Source organism: Corvus kubaryi, unplaced genomic scaffold, assembly GCF_017639235.1.
Source record: "Corvus kubaryi isolate FWS band 111438036 unplaced genomic scaffold, C.kubaryi_AGA036_p1.0 split1-131, whole genome shotgun sequence".
Taxonomy (NCBI): Eukaryota; Metazoa; Chordata; class Aves; order Passeriformes; family Corvidae; genus Corvus; species Corvus kubaryi.
Window position 1 is genome coordinate 22,606,700 of NW_024582073.1, and position 17,783 is coordinate 22,624,482.

Below are 17,783 nucleotides of genomic sequence, written 5' to 3' on the forward strand. Positions count from 1 at the left end.
GGACATGTGGCTGTGAGATAGCCCTTCCTCACTGCAGCAGGCCTTGAAATAGTACCCACTAAAATTATAATTCAAGCAGAGGAGAGAAGCAGGACTGTAATAAATTTAAGGATTCATTTTATACCCCACATTAAAATTAATGCAAATTATTATTTCAATTTTCAAGCAGTTTTCAACTGGCAAATAGAAATATTCTCAAAATGCGAATAAAAAATGCTTCCAATACTTTCAAAACTTTTCAGAAGTTTATCTATAAAAATTCACAAAATGGGTCTCCTCCCACAGCCAGTTTTGGTTTCAACTGATTATTGCCAGAAAAATGAGTGCAAATGTCCTGATTAAGTCTTGTTATAAAATGTCAGGCAGGTAATCTCTACAGGAATGAGAAGCAATTAAATATTCAAGTAAAACAATCAAATGCAGGAAACTGTGCTCTGAAAGTCAAAAGTCATAGGGCCAGCAGAGAAAACTTGGAAAAAGAGCATAGGTGACTAGAAAAAAAGCTATAAAGGAGACTTTTGTGAACTCATCGGTGTGAAGAAGTGATTAGTTTCCTTTGTGAAAAGAGTAAATGAAGGAGAAAACAGAATGTAAATAAAATTGCCAGAATGAAGATCCAAGAGATGTGAAGCTGACAAGATGTAGGAAAGAGATTCAGAGAAAACTGCAATTAGGAAAAATTGAATGTACCAGAGTAAGGCATCTTAGTCATATTTCTCTGTAAGAATGATAAAGTTCACTGTTACTGCCTTAAAGATAGAAGACAGCTGCAGTTCAAATGTCTCTGCTTTAAAGGCTGTTGTCATCAAACTGCCAAATGTTGTTATTTTTAGCAAACCAATATGTATTTAGGCCAAGAAAGGTACTTCACAGTTTTTAATGCATGCCAGAAGTAGGAGGTAATTTATTTGTTGAAAAATTCAAATGGATGAAATTCCTCTGTGAACAGAGGTTTTCTTTCATTAAGATCCCAAAATGTGGAGAGGAAGCTACCACTTCACAGCCAAAAGCAAAGAAATTGCATGGATTTGAAAGCAGGTGTAATTCTCGAATACAAAAGGGGATTGCAATTATTCACAGTGAGGTAACATTTTACTCCTCAGGAAAGGAAAGCTGAATATGTAGATGAATTGCCCAATGAGTTGAGTCAAACCCAGTCTGCTAAAGACTTTGCCATCAGATATGAGGCAGGTGAGACAAGTAAGAAATTAAAACAAGTTCTTAAAATACTGGTAAGGCCAGAGTTGCTGCTATGAAGATTCTTTGCTTTTTCTTTAATTTTATATGATGGATTCTCTCTGGTTCTGTTCATTTGTGTATATATTCCACTCTTACCAAGACTTCTGAAAATGTATGAGTTCTGAATTTCCATAAAGAAAATTGTGTATAGAAATGTCTCTTTCACTCTTTTTAATGTGACTGAAAGAGATTTTTTCCTCAGCTGCATTTCTTCTTTCCATCTTCTGTAAAGGATGAAGGATTCCCTTTGATCACTCCACATCAACCTTTTTCAACTCTGTGCTCACTTTACATTCAAATACTTTGGTTTCATCTGTCCTCTCCCATAGCAACAGTAGATTTAATTTCCCTAATGCTGAAATCAGTTAAAAACTTTGACGGTCTGTAACTGCTGTGGTTAATGGGAGGTGCATGTCTCATCCTTTCCCTCCAGTCTGTGTCATGCTGGATGGATAGCAAGAACTCATTTGGTATTAATTTCTCCTTAGTAAGAATACCTGTGTGATTTAGACGGTAACACCTTCCAGCAAGACAACTGCCTTTAATCTCTTTGCAGTATGTGGCACAGAAAAATAAGTAACTTCCCCCTTGACTGTCATACTAGTGAAATACATGGAAATGTTCTTCCTTTAATGAGTATTTTACAAAAAAACCTGCTGCCTACCCTCAGCTGAGGCCACAGAACAGAAAGGTGTGAACATGGGGGGTGACCTGGGGTGGGGAATGACATTCACACCAAGCGCCTCATTAAGTTCCCTCCTCAGCTAATTTGCTGCCAATTGACTGGTTCCTCCTGTGAGCACCATGGGGGTTTTCCGGCACAAAGGGGGAACAAGCTGGATAATGTGGAGGTCAGCATGGTTCAATGGACTAATCACTCTGTGCATGTGTGAGTCAGGAGCTCTTGCTCTTGAGTACCAGCTCTGACACTCATCCGACTTAAGGAGAAAGTCCAGCAGTGCCAGAGCACTGAAGCCACACTCCTACACAGCTCCGGTGTGCTCCAAGCAACCAGAGGTGGAAAGGGGCTGTACAGCCTCCCCTGAACAACACAAATGGAGCACAGGTGCAGATGGAAGAAGGGTAGGTGCCCACTCCTTTAGCTCCCCAGGAAGCAGCCTGTGTATGGCATTAGAGGAGGTGATCACTAGAAGCAAAAAAACTTTCTTTCCCCACCTTCAGTAGCCACTCTGACAGCCAGTTCCCTGGCCGCAGTGAGGTTTCCCAGCAAGAGAGGTGGGAGCAGAAAAAGGTGGAAAAGTCTCTACAAACCCCAGTGTTTTCTTTTCTTTACTTTTAATTTTCAAAGTAGAGCTACACTCTTCTGGGACAGATAGCCTACAGACACCCGGGACAGTGTCTGTAGACTCAAAAACACATCAGTTATTCATTATAGATACTTCACTGTTCTTTACCCCATATGGAAAGCCGAGATATGTTCTGTGACACTGCCCAGGAGATCATGCTTAACTTACCACACAATTTCAATTTATTTTGAGCCAGTGCAGTTTGTCAAGACCTGCTGTTGTCGAGAAAGAGCAAGCAGAGTTTTTTCAATCTGTCTGGGTTTTTCTTCCTTTACTTTATGAAATGTTTTGTGTGCTGATACAAAAGAGACCTGGAGCAAAACAAAACACGTGGTTCTGTTGGATTAAAGACATTCTGACAGGAGAGACTTTTTTAATCCTTTCACTGAAGTTGTGTTCCTGTTGTAGTCCTGTGTCCATGCATCCTTTTAAGTTGCTTTTTATTTTACAGGCAAACAGAAGTGAGCTATAAGTTTCTAAAAACACAGGCAAGGTCTTGCTCACGAGGATGGCAGTAATTTTCCACTTCATGTTCTGCACCAAACATAAGTCAAAAACTAATCATCGTAACAGTCTGCATGGTGTTTTTTAGGTATTGCTATTAGCACTAATCTTGCAGCAAGCTGGAAAGCATGGCAGGTGCTAAGTGACTCCTCAATGCAATTGTCAGGGCATAGCAATGTGACATTTGGCAGATCTGAAGAGAAATATACAGACAGATGAAAAATAGTCTTGGTGCTATTGAAAAGTACTCACCTTTCTAAATTGCACTGGACTGTATATGAAGACATAAAAATGTGAAGATAAGACTAATTTTGTACACATAAATGCTGAAATGAAAGTAAAACATTACAGCAAAGCTGCATTCTCTCTAATCTCCAGTACATTTTTTGTGACACCAAAGAAAGCATTCAGCTGGGACCACCTGCCCCATCTCTTTCACCAAGTTTTAGTGAAATTGAGCCATGATCTCAAAGACTGCCTATTACGCTTACTGAAGAGTGAGAAGAGCCAGGAAGTCATAAAGACCATCCTCTGCACTTGATGTTGAGCACATTCTCACCCATTGCTTTGCCCTATCAAATTCCTCTCTCACTCCAGGGCTACTGGTTCATCAGAAGCTCTAAGGACCCTGACCACCCCTGGCTCTCCAAATGAGCTGCTCACCCACTGGCTGCAGCTGCTCTTTCAAGAGTTTTTTTCCAGTCTTACTCAAAGATGAGACTGATTCAGGCTTTTCCAGCTGTACAGTCCAACTTACAGTCACACTTCTCATGTGGTTAAGTTGTTCAGGGGTTTAAAGGATGTGCACTGGCAATCACACAGCATTTGGCACTGTTTAATTATCAAGCTGCTTCAGTGCAAAATATCAGCAATAACTTCTTGTAACCTAATCAGCTTCTTATGTAAACACTGTAGCAAGTGTTTACATCAGTGAGGTATCATCTTATTGCACATGCCACCATTTACTTGCCATAGTGATGAATACTTTAAGGTGAAGTTTAAGTACATTAGGGATGCAATTTTTAAGATGTTTTAAGTAAGGTGAATTGAACCACGGAGATGAATCAACCCAAGTCACAGAGCTGTGAAGTCAGATATAACCCAAGCTGCACATCCTCCTCAACAAATCACCACAGGTGTCTTGTGCATGCCTTTGTCAGCCCTTTGAGAACTTCAGTTACCTTCCTCTTTAATGCAGTGTCTGAGTGCTTATGATGCACACTCTCAAGGTCCCCATGCAACTGCATAATTAAAACAAATTTCTTAATTTTTAGGCTTTCATACTATTACTTTACCCTACAATGAGATTCCTAGATCATTGAACTCTTAAGAGCTCATTAATATCATTACAGCACAGTCCTGAAGAGAGGAAAAGGGAAAATATATTTTAAAAAGTATAAAGAAGGAGGGAGAGGTACTATTTCAGTACCTCAAGAGCCCTTTCCCTAGGATTATTTTACTCACTGATTTTGCAGCTATCGCTACATGTGCTCTTGCTCTGGCAAATCTTCCCCACATGCAGTGTAAGGGAGTTGCTCTTAACCTGCAGCAGAGCTCAAAAAAGGCTTTGTCACTGGCAACTGCTGGGTCTGTGTTAGTATCTCACTGCTCCCCCATCTCGCTGCTAAAGAGATGACAAGGTCTCACAGTGCTAAAACGCAGAAAGGATTCCTCCACCATGGTATGTCCAAATAATGGAAGTTTGTGCCTGAGGGGGAGCAGTACATTGCAGTTCTGTTAATGAAAGAAAAGCTGAATTTCATTTTTTTTTTATTTCATCTCAGTGATGGAGAATCCAGCAAACCACAAAGAGTGGGTTTTGATTTTTCAGAAGGGGCAACAGACACCCATAGTTTATGCGTTGGGATTATATTATGGTATTATGCTTTGTATTATGATACTAAGTCTTCTCATCTGTGTTTAATGGACAGAAGAAATGCTGACCATTGGTCTTGAAAAATGCTTGAAAAATTATTTCACCTAAAAAAAAAGAAAAAAAAAGAAAAAAAGAAGAAATACATGTTGCAATCCATTACCCCCATGCAGTGTTTGTAATAAAAAAATGTTTCTTCAGAAGGTGCTGTGCATGTTCGGCAGATTTATATGCATTTGTGTTGACAAATTTCTTGAAATCCCCATAGAAAGAAAACATTGTTTAAAGCCATGGTTTAAGGTTTTGCGTCTCTCAAAGGTTGCCTGACATTAAGAGGTTACCATGTTTCATTAAGACAAAGTTTCAAGGATGAAAGCAATGACTGTAATCATACCAAACACCCAACTTGAAACATCAATTCATCCGCCTCTCACCTGAATTTTGTTTTCCAGGCTATTTCAACTGCAACTACAATAACATAAACAAATAACCTGAGAGAACTCAAGGCTTATTTAGCAGTATATTTCTAAGTAAACAACCTGCTGTGTAGAAAGTACAGCTCCAGCACTGTACCACAATAGATGGTGATCAGGTCTCTGCAGTGTGTCTGTAGCCTCAGTGCTGAAGGTCCTTGGCATATTTAACTTCCATTATTTAGGGGTGAGTTGGTGAAACCAGTGCAAGTGTGATTCCAGCAGGTTCTCAGGTGAGCAACTGGATATAGGACTGGGGCTTCACTGCAGCCATTTACAAACTGAATAGTTTGGAGGCTCCTACTCCCATCATGCTGTTGAATAACACTTTAGTTATGTCCAGATGAAGTGTGGGCTGCAGCTTGACAGCTCCCTAGAGGCAGCTGGACCAGCTCACAGCCACCCATGAGAAAACCCCTGGCAAGACTTTGTGTTTGCACCTCACAATGCACAAAGCTTTCACTGGATAATGGGAACAATCTTGTATAAGAGAAACATACTTTGATAAGCAAAAAGACCTCCTTTTATCTTATTTTCCTCTTCAAGAATTTTACAGATTTCACCAAACTTTTGGAAACCAAACTATGTTCGTGCCATTTTTTTTTTTCTAAATTTCATTTTTATTATTAAGGAATAACATGGAGACATGGATGGATAAATAAAAGGAAGATATTGTTTTTCTATCTATTTTGTTGCCTTGCAGATATACTGGAAAAGAAGGAATTATATAAAAAATAATTGTTTTCTCCAAAGGAAATGTGAGGTGAGGTCACTGGAATGTTTCTTTCTGTATTAGAAGTCTACAGTGGTCTAAGCCAAATGCTGAGTAGTAAAAGTCTTATCAACAGGAACCAAATAGATAACATTTAGCCCAGTAAGACTCATGATTATTTGTATGTATAATACAGATATTCCATCATGACAAGCATTGGTCATCTGTTTTGTCTCTGTCCACAAGTATATATATACACCTGCTAGTTGTCTGAGAAAGGAGAATGCTAGGGCTAAGCCCTTGAGATAACCCATTTATTCAGATCCCTAAATACAGATTTAGGTGCCTTCTAAATTTGGAAGCGATGTCCCAAATGTCTGGGCTGGTACAGCACCGTAAGAATTAAATTCTCCCTCAGCCCACTACGAAAAAGGAACAGTATCAGTCCCATTTTACACTTAGATTTTGCCTTTCCCTCAGGAGTGATGTACTTCAAGAAGTTAATGGTTTTATTTATATCTGGGACACTGTCTCCACCTCCCTTCCTTCCCTGCTCAAAAATTTCTGCAATATCTGAAGTTGACATACTACCTGCAGAAAGCCCTTTGAATATTTTTCATTATCTCAATTAGCATGTTGCATTTTTAAGCCTTTGATTCATGTGTAATTGGTATCTTTCCCTCTGTTCTTTTCAGTGTGCTGTGTTTACCTCTCCTTCTTTTTTCACCCACATAATGCCCCAGGTAGTTTTACCCTTTCTGTTTCACTTCCTGCTCTTCTACGTTTCAGTATTTCTTTATTTCAGCTCATTGTTCTCTGCTTGTCAGCAAGGCTTCTGTTTTTTCACACACAGGCACACTAAAGGCAGTCTGATTTGAAATGTCACCTATAACCTTGTTTTTCATTCCAAGAATTTAATGAATTCTTACAAAATTTGGAAAGCCCTGTTCTGCACTCAGTTTGGTAACATAAGCCAAATATTCCTTACAGTAGTAATTCTAGATTACAACGGTGTATATATATAAAAAACAAAAAAACCAAACCAGAATCTTGAACTTAAAATGTATTTTCTAGTATAATATTCTTATACCATCAGAAAAAAATCAAAAATAAAAACAAAAAGAAGTGTAAATTAAGGCTTTACCCTGTAATATGGAAGATGTATGGAAGAAGTTCTAATAAGATAATGTAGGAATGTATTTGTATTTGCATTTTTATAGTAATGCCCAAGAAGCCCAGCAAAAATCATGGATCTTTTTTTTCTTAGAACACTAACAGCTACACAGACAAAAGAAGAGGTAGATTCTAATCACAACATCATCAGGAAAAAAAGGCAAGTCCAAAAAAAATAAAAGTAAGATGAGCTGCTCAGGAAGCCATACAGATTCCTTGAGTGGAATGTGGTCTCTGAAAAGCCCTTTCCTCATCTTTGCTAACTCAGATCTCACTCACACCGTCTGATTTAAGCTTTAAACCATATACACCAGAGGGAGTTTATACTGTTTTCTGTGTTTTTCTGCCATGATTTAATATCTACTTCTCTTTGAAACTGAAACTCTTGCTGAGTAACTGCAGGAGCTATCAAGACATGTTGCAATTTTAGTATTTGGAGAAGTAAGTTATGGAAAAAAATTCAGCAGCCTTTAAAATCCATATTGTGTTATATATTGATAATCAGAGGGGGGGGGGAAAAATGATGGAGTGGAGGAAAATATTCAAAATCCTTCTCTGCCTTGGATTCCCATAGAAGGGTTTATCTGAAGGAGTGTTCTAACTCAACCTCTTCAAATTAAAGAAGACAGGAATAGCTACATTTTCGGAGAAGGGTTCCAGAAGAACAAGGTTCTTGCTCTGACAGAGCAGTCCCTGTGCATCCCCAGCATGTGCATGTGCAAGCTGGGGATGCACTGAGAAGCTGGAACTTTATTCTCAATCCATGTGAATTGTATTAATTTGGACTAGAAAGGCTCTTCTTGCAGCTGCTTGTCCAAGATGATGTCCCTCTCTCACCTACAGTGTTACATATGTTTCTCCACACAGAGGCTCACAGAAGAAACCACTCCATCAGCCTCTCAAAGTAAATATGACCCCACACAAAACTTGCTGAAACTGACACAGCTGTAATCGAGCAAAGTGAAGAGAGGTAACCAGAACAGCTGCTTTCAAATGACACAAAATTGTCCAGGAGTCTGGGATTTTGACTGTCTAAGGGAGAGCAGAGCCCTCAGTGGCAGTTCCCAGTGTTGGCTTCATTTCATAACCAGTAAGTGCTCAGTCAAGCATTCATATATTCAGATTCATCCAGTCTATGCCATTTAAACCTGTACTTCAGTTATGTGAAAAAGAAAAAAACAAGACAAGAAAGCAAGCTGGGGTTTAAACTCTCAGCAATGGCTTTGCAATTCATTCAATGTTCTTTCTTGGAGTCCAAGTTCCTAACTCAAGTCTGTACATAATCATCTCAGCTGTCATTTGGGGGGAAAAAAAAGTTTCTAAGTTTCTGTGGCTTAGGAAGATAAGAGGAAATATGTAGAGCCTAAAAGTTTCCAAATCAGAAAAACAAATTTCAAAAATCTCAGAGGTGATCAGCTTTAAAATCTCATGAATTATAATCTGCTCTGGAACCTCCTTTGGCCTCTGACTTAATTACTTTTGTAAGCATGGGACTGTAAATATTTCACTTCCCATACAGACTTTTAGCAGGAGCCCCAGTTCTCCTCATTCTAAGGTTTTTCTGATCATACAACTTTTGATTAATTCCACTGTAAAACTGGCCTGTACAATATATTTAGGAGTGTTTCTTTAACATCTGCTTATTACAAGACATTTTAATATACTGTTGAGGGAATACAAAATCATTGTAATTTATCACTGATGCAAAATAAGACTGTGAATAAAACACCTAAATGGGATGTTTTATTTTTATTCCTGTTCTCAGTGAATATTTGGTTTTGAAAAATAGAAATCATAATAATTTTAATGCAAATGAAGTTACCTTATTCCATCTCCATCACCACACAATCAAATAAAGTGGCAAAGGAAATTACTGCAATTCCCTGAACTTGTTTTGCTATGCACAGAAACTTCTGAATACATATCATGTGTGGCAGTAATTAAGTTCCTAACTTATTTACTTCTTCTACTGGGGCTGATTCATCTGAGCCAGTCTTTTGGCAGGAAACCCAAATATTCATCTATTATGAGATGCAGAATATCCTGAGCTGTTGTAGCTGCTCACAGTTTAATTTAGATATTAACCATAAACACACCTGGGATTAAACAATGGCTATGCACTGCCTAGAAATAAAGATGCTACAGAAATCCCTGTGAAAAATCTCTCATGAAAACAAAAGTATTTTTCATGAAGAGCACAAAACAGAGCTTATTTCCAGAGGGATTTAAATAAAAAGAATGTGAAAGCAGCAGAGGCTGGAGAGCTGCCTTTGCTTTATGCAGGTCCCAAACAGGGATTCAAGAGAGTGAGTGGGTTTTGCAATTCCACAGGCTCTCAGCATTTCCTGGAAGGCTTTAAGATGAATATTTTCAAGCAACAGAGAGAATAAGATATCTGGCTGAGCGTTATTGCTGTGACCAGCCATGGAGTCTGAGGACGAAAAGCAGCAAAGGATAAGAAGTAAAAGTCACTGGGTCACAGCCATCCACCTGTGTACTGAGACCAGATTTTCCCAAAGGCTATACAATATTAAAACTTCTACAACAATCAGGCCAAAAATATAAGGCCATCAAGTTTAACTGGAGGAATGCTACTTTAATAGAGAAGGCTTATATTTTTTCTCAATTTTCTTGTTGTTCTGCTTAGTTTTTTGCATGCATGGGCCAATTTTAAGCAGAGGTTCTGCCTGCAGACCATGCATAGACACTCAATACTTTTCCAGAATAAAGAAACCTTCAACAGTTATTTCAGACATGGAAGCCTTTACTTTTGTGTTCCACCACTACTTACACTTCCTTTCTACTGCAACTGCCAACTTATTAGTTGGTTCAAAATTTCAACTCAAGAAGAAAGTAAAATTCATCTTAAAAAAGGTAACTATAATAACTATTATATAATAACTCTGTCATGATTTTACAGATTTTTCCAGCCATATCTCCTTTACTTGTTTTAATTCAAAGGGCTATAGGCATATTTTAGCTTATTAGTGTTATATTCGTTATTTTCTTTTGTGCTTATATTTGTGCCTGGAATTTATTGAGGTATCTAACAAACAGAGGCTAAGAAAATCAGATTTAAGTATTCATTGACACATAAAATTTTATTAACCAAAATTTATGAAGTGATGAAATTTTATGTGATTACATTAATAATAAAAATAGAACTTATTACTTAGAAGTTTATTTAGTTACTTTGTTTCCATTAGAGATGTTCTAGACAATTTTATTAAGAAAATCTCTTGTTCCTTCATTGCTTAGCTCTAATTGCCAAATGTGTGTTACTGATAAATTGTTAGACTGATAATGTTACGAAAATAAAGCATCCTAAGGCTGAAGTCCAGTTGTATTAGTCAAAACACCCTCAGGAAATGAAGTAAAGATTCTCAGATGGGAGACAGCACCACGAACACGAGGTTAGGTGAATTCAGTCCAAGCTGTGGACTTTGGCCCGTTACAGAAGATATTCTGTTAGATGAGATTTTCCAAATAAACATGAACTGCAGTGAGTTTGGTAGAGGACTGCCAAGCTGGCTCTGGGCCAGGGCCACCAGCCCTATGAGAAGGGGCTGAGGAACTGCACTTTTCAGCCCCCAGAAGTGACAGCTTCAGAGGGCCAGACAGCAGCCAGGTGCAAAAGGAGACAGAGACAGAGCCAGGGCAGGGGGCAAGGCCACCACATTGTTCAAAGTGGCACAGATCAGGTGACAAAGTCTGAGCTTCAATGAGGCTCCCAGACCCATGGACAGGAGCGTGGCTGGGGTCCCAGGGGAGACCAGTCATGGGCATTAAGGCCTAAGAGTGGCCCCAGAGCCCTGACACAGCCATGCATTGAGAGCAGAGAGGTTCACACCGGAGACAAGGAGAAACCTTTTCACTGGGAGGGCAGTCAAACAGCAAGACAGGTTGCCCAGAAAGCCAGTCCCTGTCCTGTGCAGGTTTTCCAAAGTCAGGATAAATTCCTGAACATCCTGGTATAACCACACAGCTGACCCAGTCCAGAAATTAAGGTTCCTTCCAGTCTGATTTCTTATGAGATCCCATATTTCAGTAAAATTTAAGTGACTCTAACTTCATCTTAGTTGTCATGTTTCAAACATGAGTGCAAATATGTGGTATTTTACTTACACTACTCAATACACTGAGAGTTTAACACTGATGTACTTGTTTTATGTAATTTCTACAGACAAGAGATGGCACAAAGAGGAGTAGAGACCAGACTTGTATCTTAATATTCATTTTCTTGCCTTGTGTAACCTGTACATGATACAGCGTTTTTGTGTCTCTGTCTTCATGTTTCAAATGGATGTATCCTGTTGCACTTAAACATCTTTTGCATGTCTCTTGTACTCTCCATAGAATATTGTTGTTTCTTTAACAACTTAATACACTATCAGATGCTTCAAAATATCATGTACTTCCCCACCAAGCCTCTCATTTTTCACTCTGTGAGTCAAGTGAAATTTCTATTTAATTATAATAGAAGGTAACTGATCAACTTCGTTGCATTTACCAGAATAAAAACATTTCTATTAATTTGCTACCTTGTGCTCTGGCATTGCCACTGATGTGTACAAAGAGCTCTGATGAGAATACAGAGAAACCTGCTGCTTCAGTGGGTGGAGGAATGCCATCAGGAAAGAGAAATGTGCTGCATGCCCATGGGTTTTGCTTTTTGTTAAAGCAGAGGAGTGTGTGTTTTCACCCACCAATATTTTATTGTTAATGTTGCTGTTCAATTTCAGATGTGTTCAAATAGATCAGTGCACCCATTCTTGTGGCTCTTTTTGATATCCTCCAATAGACCAACTGAACTGCTTTAAATACTTTGACAACAGCTGGTTAGAAATGTGTATCATTTAAGCCCTTTGCTGTTCAGTCGCTACGATTTCCTAGGTGACAACATTGCACTCTTGTACCCATAAACCTGCACCACATGAATACAAACTTCCCCATCATTTTTCTGCCTCACCCTCATCCTTTAACACCCTGATACCTGATACCAATTGAGAAATTCATTTAAGACTTTTCCAGCACACAAATAAGTGTTGAGGGAAAAAATGTGAATCCATTAATATGGCAGGTGGAAGAGGAGCCCTCCACGAATTTTTGGCGATGTATGTAGCCAATACAATGCAACCAACAACTGCAGTGCAGACTGCATATATCATAAACAATCACACTAGATTGATTATGCAGGTTATCAGCCACTGGACTCAGCTGCACTTCTAATTTTAAATATGGAGAAATAAACCTATATATTGCCAAATGCTAAATATAGGCTTCTATATCCAGTCAACTGGGGTATCTTGGCTATTCAAGTTATATTTATATAGAACTATATATGAAATTATAAGGGACTATTCCTGAAAGTGTGCATGGCTTCATCCTCATCAGATTGCATCCTGTTCCTCAGTACATCAAGACCAGCTTAAATACCCATCCATTCATCCAGAGAATCTGCAAAGTGAGCAAGCATCACTTCCACACCATCATTCAGTCCATTAATAAAAGTACCAAACAGCATCACAGATAGAAGAGACCTTCAAAGGTCCCTCATGACACAGCTGTGCACCACTCAGTGCACAACTCATATCTACCTCTCTGAAGCCTCCAGTAAGTTTTGCACCACTTTTCATTACAATTTTCTATTTCACAGAGAAAAAAACCCACCTGAGTTTTGAAAATGGTGTGGGCAAAAAATTTGGGATAAAATTTGAAATTTAGAAATAGGAAAGAAAAGTAAAATTACTTAACAGTCCCACAGTAGGATTTCAGGTATACAAATAATAACAGATATTTGGTGTAAAGCCCTAAACTCTTCATTCAGTAAATAAGAGCTGCTTTTCTCAACCTCAGACAAGTTTTAAAAAACAGCTGGTTATTAAACATTAACTCAGGTGCACTTATTAACAAGAAACCACTTACCTTCTTTGTGATTCTATTCACAATAAGCAGAACTATTATCACATTTTATCATTAAGCTATCAAGAGATTTGGAAATAAAATCTGCTTACTGGGAAATGAGGCTTTCATAAAGGAAAGGCTTATTTAAAGTTCATTACATCTATAGAAGGCTATCTAAAATGTCCAGGTTCAGGCACTCTGAAATGACAGGGGTCATCTTCAGAGGAACCACTGTTGCTAGGAGACTCAAGCACCAAAGTGCCACGAGTTTGTAATTTACCCTTTCTTGTCAAGGGATGTTGAAGATAAATGTACTACCCAGAATGTGCAAGGCTTTAACCAGGCCTGCATCATTTTACATGAAAAAGAGGGACCACAACCTTGCCTTACTGTGTTATGAGCACTCCCCAAATCCCTGGATTCACAGCACAACAGGAGTTGCACATTTCCTTGTCTTTGAGTAGAAGTTTTTTGCCATATCCCTTTCCCATGTCATCCCACTCCATTAATAAATCCCAAAGGCAACTGGCCCTAATGGGCAAGATAAAGAGTCAGCATTTAAATGTCTGTGATTTAAAAGGTTGCCCAGTGTAGGAAGAGCAAAGGGAGCTGGGGGTAAGCAGCTTGTAAGGTGAGACTAAATTTCAAAATAGCTCAGACTGGATGAGAGGATCCAGTCTTTCATATGTAGTGGAAAAGATGTTTGGGAATTTTTGCCTGGATGTCACTATGGATCACCATAGCCCCAGACTCACAGAAGCACCAGCTGGATGCAATAACCTGTTTGTTTCTGTTGGCCCCAGGGATCTGGTATCAGAACACAACCACCTTTTGACTAGAGGGAAGCAAATGTTACTCCCATCTTCAAAAAGGGCAAGAAGGAGGACCCAGGAAAACTACTGGGCAGTCAGGCTCACCTCCATCCCTGGAGAGGTGATGGAAGATAACATTCTGGAGGTCATCAAACAGCATGTAAAAGAAAAGAAGGTCATTGGGAGTAGTCAGCATGGACTCACCAAGAGGGAATCATACTTGGCCAATCTGACAGCCTTCTGTGATGGCGAGGCAGGATGGATTGATGAGGGGAGAGCAGTGGTTGTTGTTTATCTTGACTTCAGCAAGGCTTTTGACACTGTCTCCTTCCAGCCCTAACCCTGGGATTTTGTGATTCTCAGAGCAGTGCACACCCATGCAATACTTTCATTCCTTCTAAGGTGCAGTCCCAGCACATTGTCAGCCTCATAATGAACAAATACTTACAGAAATTATTTTGAGGAAGTGAAAGAAAGTGCTGAAGGCAGTCTGCCCTTAACATTGAAATGGCTGCAGAAGCTTGTGGGCACCGTTGACTGCGAGATTACTGAGATGGTTCTGGCAAAAATGAACTAATACGAAGTAGAAAATAATGGAACAAGGACATCCTCATAAGGACAGGTTATTTGTGACTCTCTGTACCTCTAGACAGACCAGTTCCAGGAAAATTCTAACTGCAGTGTGAATTATTGAATGAGAGCTTCGGTGGATCGATGCTGCGTTTGCTCCTACTGGGTCTCTTGTGGACGCGCTTAGGCAGCGCTCTCCCCGCACCTAGGCGTGCCCACAATCTCACCTTCGCAGGTAGTCACAAACAGCTGGCAACTGAGCCCCACACAGACAATTTGCTCACCTTCCCCTGTGGATGGGGGAGAGAACTGGAAGAGTTAAAGTGAGAAAAGTCATGGGTTGACATAAGAGAGTTTGATAGGTAAAGCAAAAGCCCCACACACAAGCAGAGCAGAACAAGGAATTAATTCACCACTTCCCAAGGAGGGTGTTCAGCCATCCCCAGGACAGCCGGGCTCCATCCCACGTCACCGTGACTCGGGAAGACAAACGCCACCACTCCAAACATCCCCCGCTTCCTCCTTCTTCTCCCAGCTTTATATACTGAGCAATCTTCACAACAGGACAACTTCATGGTTCTCCAGCCTAAGGAGTCAAGGAATATAAAATAACAGGTGCTTATTTGGTGAACATGGGATGAGTGGCATTCCTCATAAAATTATCATTGTTAGACTTTAATAGTTCATACAGGCTGAGGTCCTCAAAATTAATGAGGCATTTGTTCTTAGGGAATCATCTTGCTAAGAAAATGCTTGGGGTTTTTTTTTAAATAATTAATCATCTGGATTAATTATTAAGAAAGTACCTTGGTTTTACAAGGATGTTTTGTGCTTTCACTCTGAATCCTGCTCCTATAGGCTACACACAGGTGATGGAACAGCTTAATGACTATGGCACATCAAAAATCAGATCAGCTGCGGCAAAAACAGACACCCATGTACCTCTGTGTCAGCTGTACAATTTATAGCTAAAGTGCTAAAGTTTACAGTCAATTTTCTGGCAAGGGAAGAACAGGACAAAGAGCTTAAGAAAAGGTTAAGACTGGATCCAGGACTTGGCTTAGCCTTGATAAGTAAATTCTCTAAATTGCTATATTCTGTAGAGACATAGGTGCCAGGAGTATTCAGGACAGAATAAAACTACTTTTAGCAGCTCACCTTTGCAAGGGGGGCACTCAGCACCACAAGCACAGCCAGCTGGTCAGAGGGCACACTCCTGAAATAGAGTGGGACAAGATGGGGGAACAGCCATGGAGAGAATAGAATAGAATAGAATATTTCAATTGGAAGAGACCAACAAAGATCATCTAGTCCAAAGAATGTATCCAGTAAAAGAAAATTTGCAGATATCTCTCCATAATTTGATATCCTTTCTATATGCTGCTCTAGAGTCCAGTAAATGCAGATATAAACACCATACAGCTACCAAAAGGCTAATTTACATCCACTAACATATATTATTAGTTCCATAAAACGGAGATTCAATTACTAGAAGAAAAACAGTTACTCATTGTTGAACCTAATGGGTTTGGAACCTCCTTGAGAGCTAACATTGAGAAAGTCTCCTATGAAAACTTAAAAAGAAAGCCTATAAAGAAGCTCTTTCCCAGATCAGGATGGTGAACTCTCTTATCCACTTTTGATCTTACAAAATGAAGCTGAAAATCCATACACAGATGAGGACTATAACAGCCCCTGAATCCACCAAAAGCTTGATTCAAAGCTATTCCTTGAATAGTTTCTGTAGTGCAATCATTCATTGCTCTTTCAGTGATACCTCTGAGTCTCCAGTGAGTGCACAACACAGCACTTTCATTCCTGTAATAACCATAAGACTTGCAAGATGATGAATTCCTGAACTGGGCAATTGCACGCTCCTCCTGTGTTATATAGTCAGGAGTTCCTCCCCAGGTAACACACCACTGCCTATTCCTCGAGATGGAAAATTAAGGGCCTTGCCTTCCATCTCAATTTTAACCCATCCCTGGATCTCCAGCTCCAGACAGTTGTCTAGATCAGGAACAGAAAATTCTGCTCTTGGTCTTGTCTCTGCCCTCCCATCGCTGTGGCCTGCATAACATGGTGTTTCAGTAGCAGGAGGATAACAAGTTCTTGTTTCCAGGAGATGGTATCCATACCTCAGACTTGCAGAAGCCTACGTATTCAAACATGTGCCAAATTACATTTAACAGTGCCAGAGTTATAAAGGAATTGAATGCTAATTCCAATCACATCCTCTGTCAAGGTGAAAACACTCTTGAGGGGTCTATTGACATTTGGTTCCCCATACATACCCCAATTATTTTGTCCCTTGCTGTGATTCACATCTTGGCCCATTTGTATCTTGAACATAGTCATATTCAGAGCAAGACCACAGGGCATGAACTCATTCCATATTTACCTTCCAGCCCCAGAAAGGCCATCAGTTCCCATACTGGGAGCAGATTTAAAAGTGCTGCTACTTCAGTGCCTCTGTGTCAGGTGCCTCTGACCTCACAGTAACTCTGCAGGGACTTGGGGTTTTGTCAGCATGAGATTCTCTGTACAGCTTACCTGTAACTATGAGTCCATTTATTTAGTACAGTTCTTGACATGTATTTTTGAATTTATAGATGCTTTAAAGATAATTACTTAATTTCATTAAAAGTTAATCTGGAATGGGAATACACTGGACTGCTACAATGGTCATATTTCACTTTAATTAGAAAGAGATATCAACATGTTTTAGACACAAACAAACCAGGGAGATATAGTGAGTATGGACACTTAGGCTGATTGAAAAATGGTTGAATAATGGCCACATTACTGTGAGAAAAAGTGGCTTCTCTCTTGAAAAATAATTATGTTTTTCTGTCTAGTTGCAGCAAAGTAGCTGGGAAGCTTAAATTGTTTTGTTTGGTCAAAAGATGACAAGACTATGGATGTAGATCTGTATATTTAATCTAGGTTCATTTTTAAATAGAAAACTGCTATTTTGAAAAAAAGCCAAAGTTAACTCCAAATTCACTGAGATGCTGTATTCAGATATTTGAATATTTTCCTCCATGCTTTGCAGCCTCAACTATTTACAAAGTTGTAAACTGAAAACAGTTTAATTCTTCTCCTATAGGTCAGGTTTTAATTGAATGTATTTCACCCACAAAATAATATCACTCTGCCTCCATTGGGAGTATAAATAAATAATTTAAAATTTGTTGTGTTCACAACCAATGATCT

At 39.3% G+C, this 17,783-nt stretch overlaps 1 long non-coding RNA gene across 1 annotated transcript; it reads left to right on the forward strand.

Annotated features, from left to right (window-relative positions):
* The first annotated feature begins 276 nt into the window (after nt 1-276).
* LOC121676662 lies at nt 277-15,112 on the forward strand. The gene is made up of 3 exons (XR_006020524.1): nt 277-288; nt 11,163-11,166; nt 14,995-15,112. It is a non-coding gene; the product is annotated as an uncharacterized LOC121676662 (long non-coding RNA).
* The last annotated feature ends 2,671 nt before the right edge of the window (nt 15,113-17,783 follow it).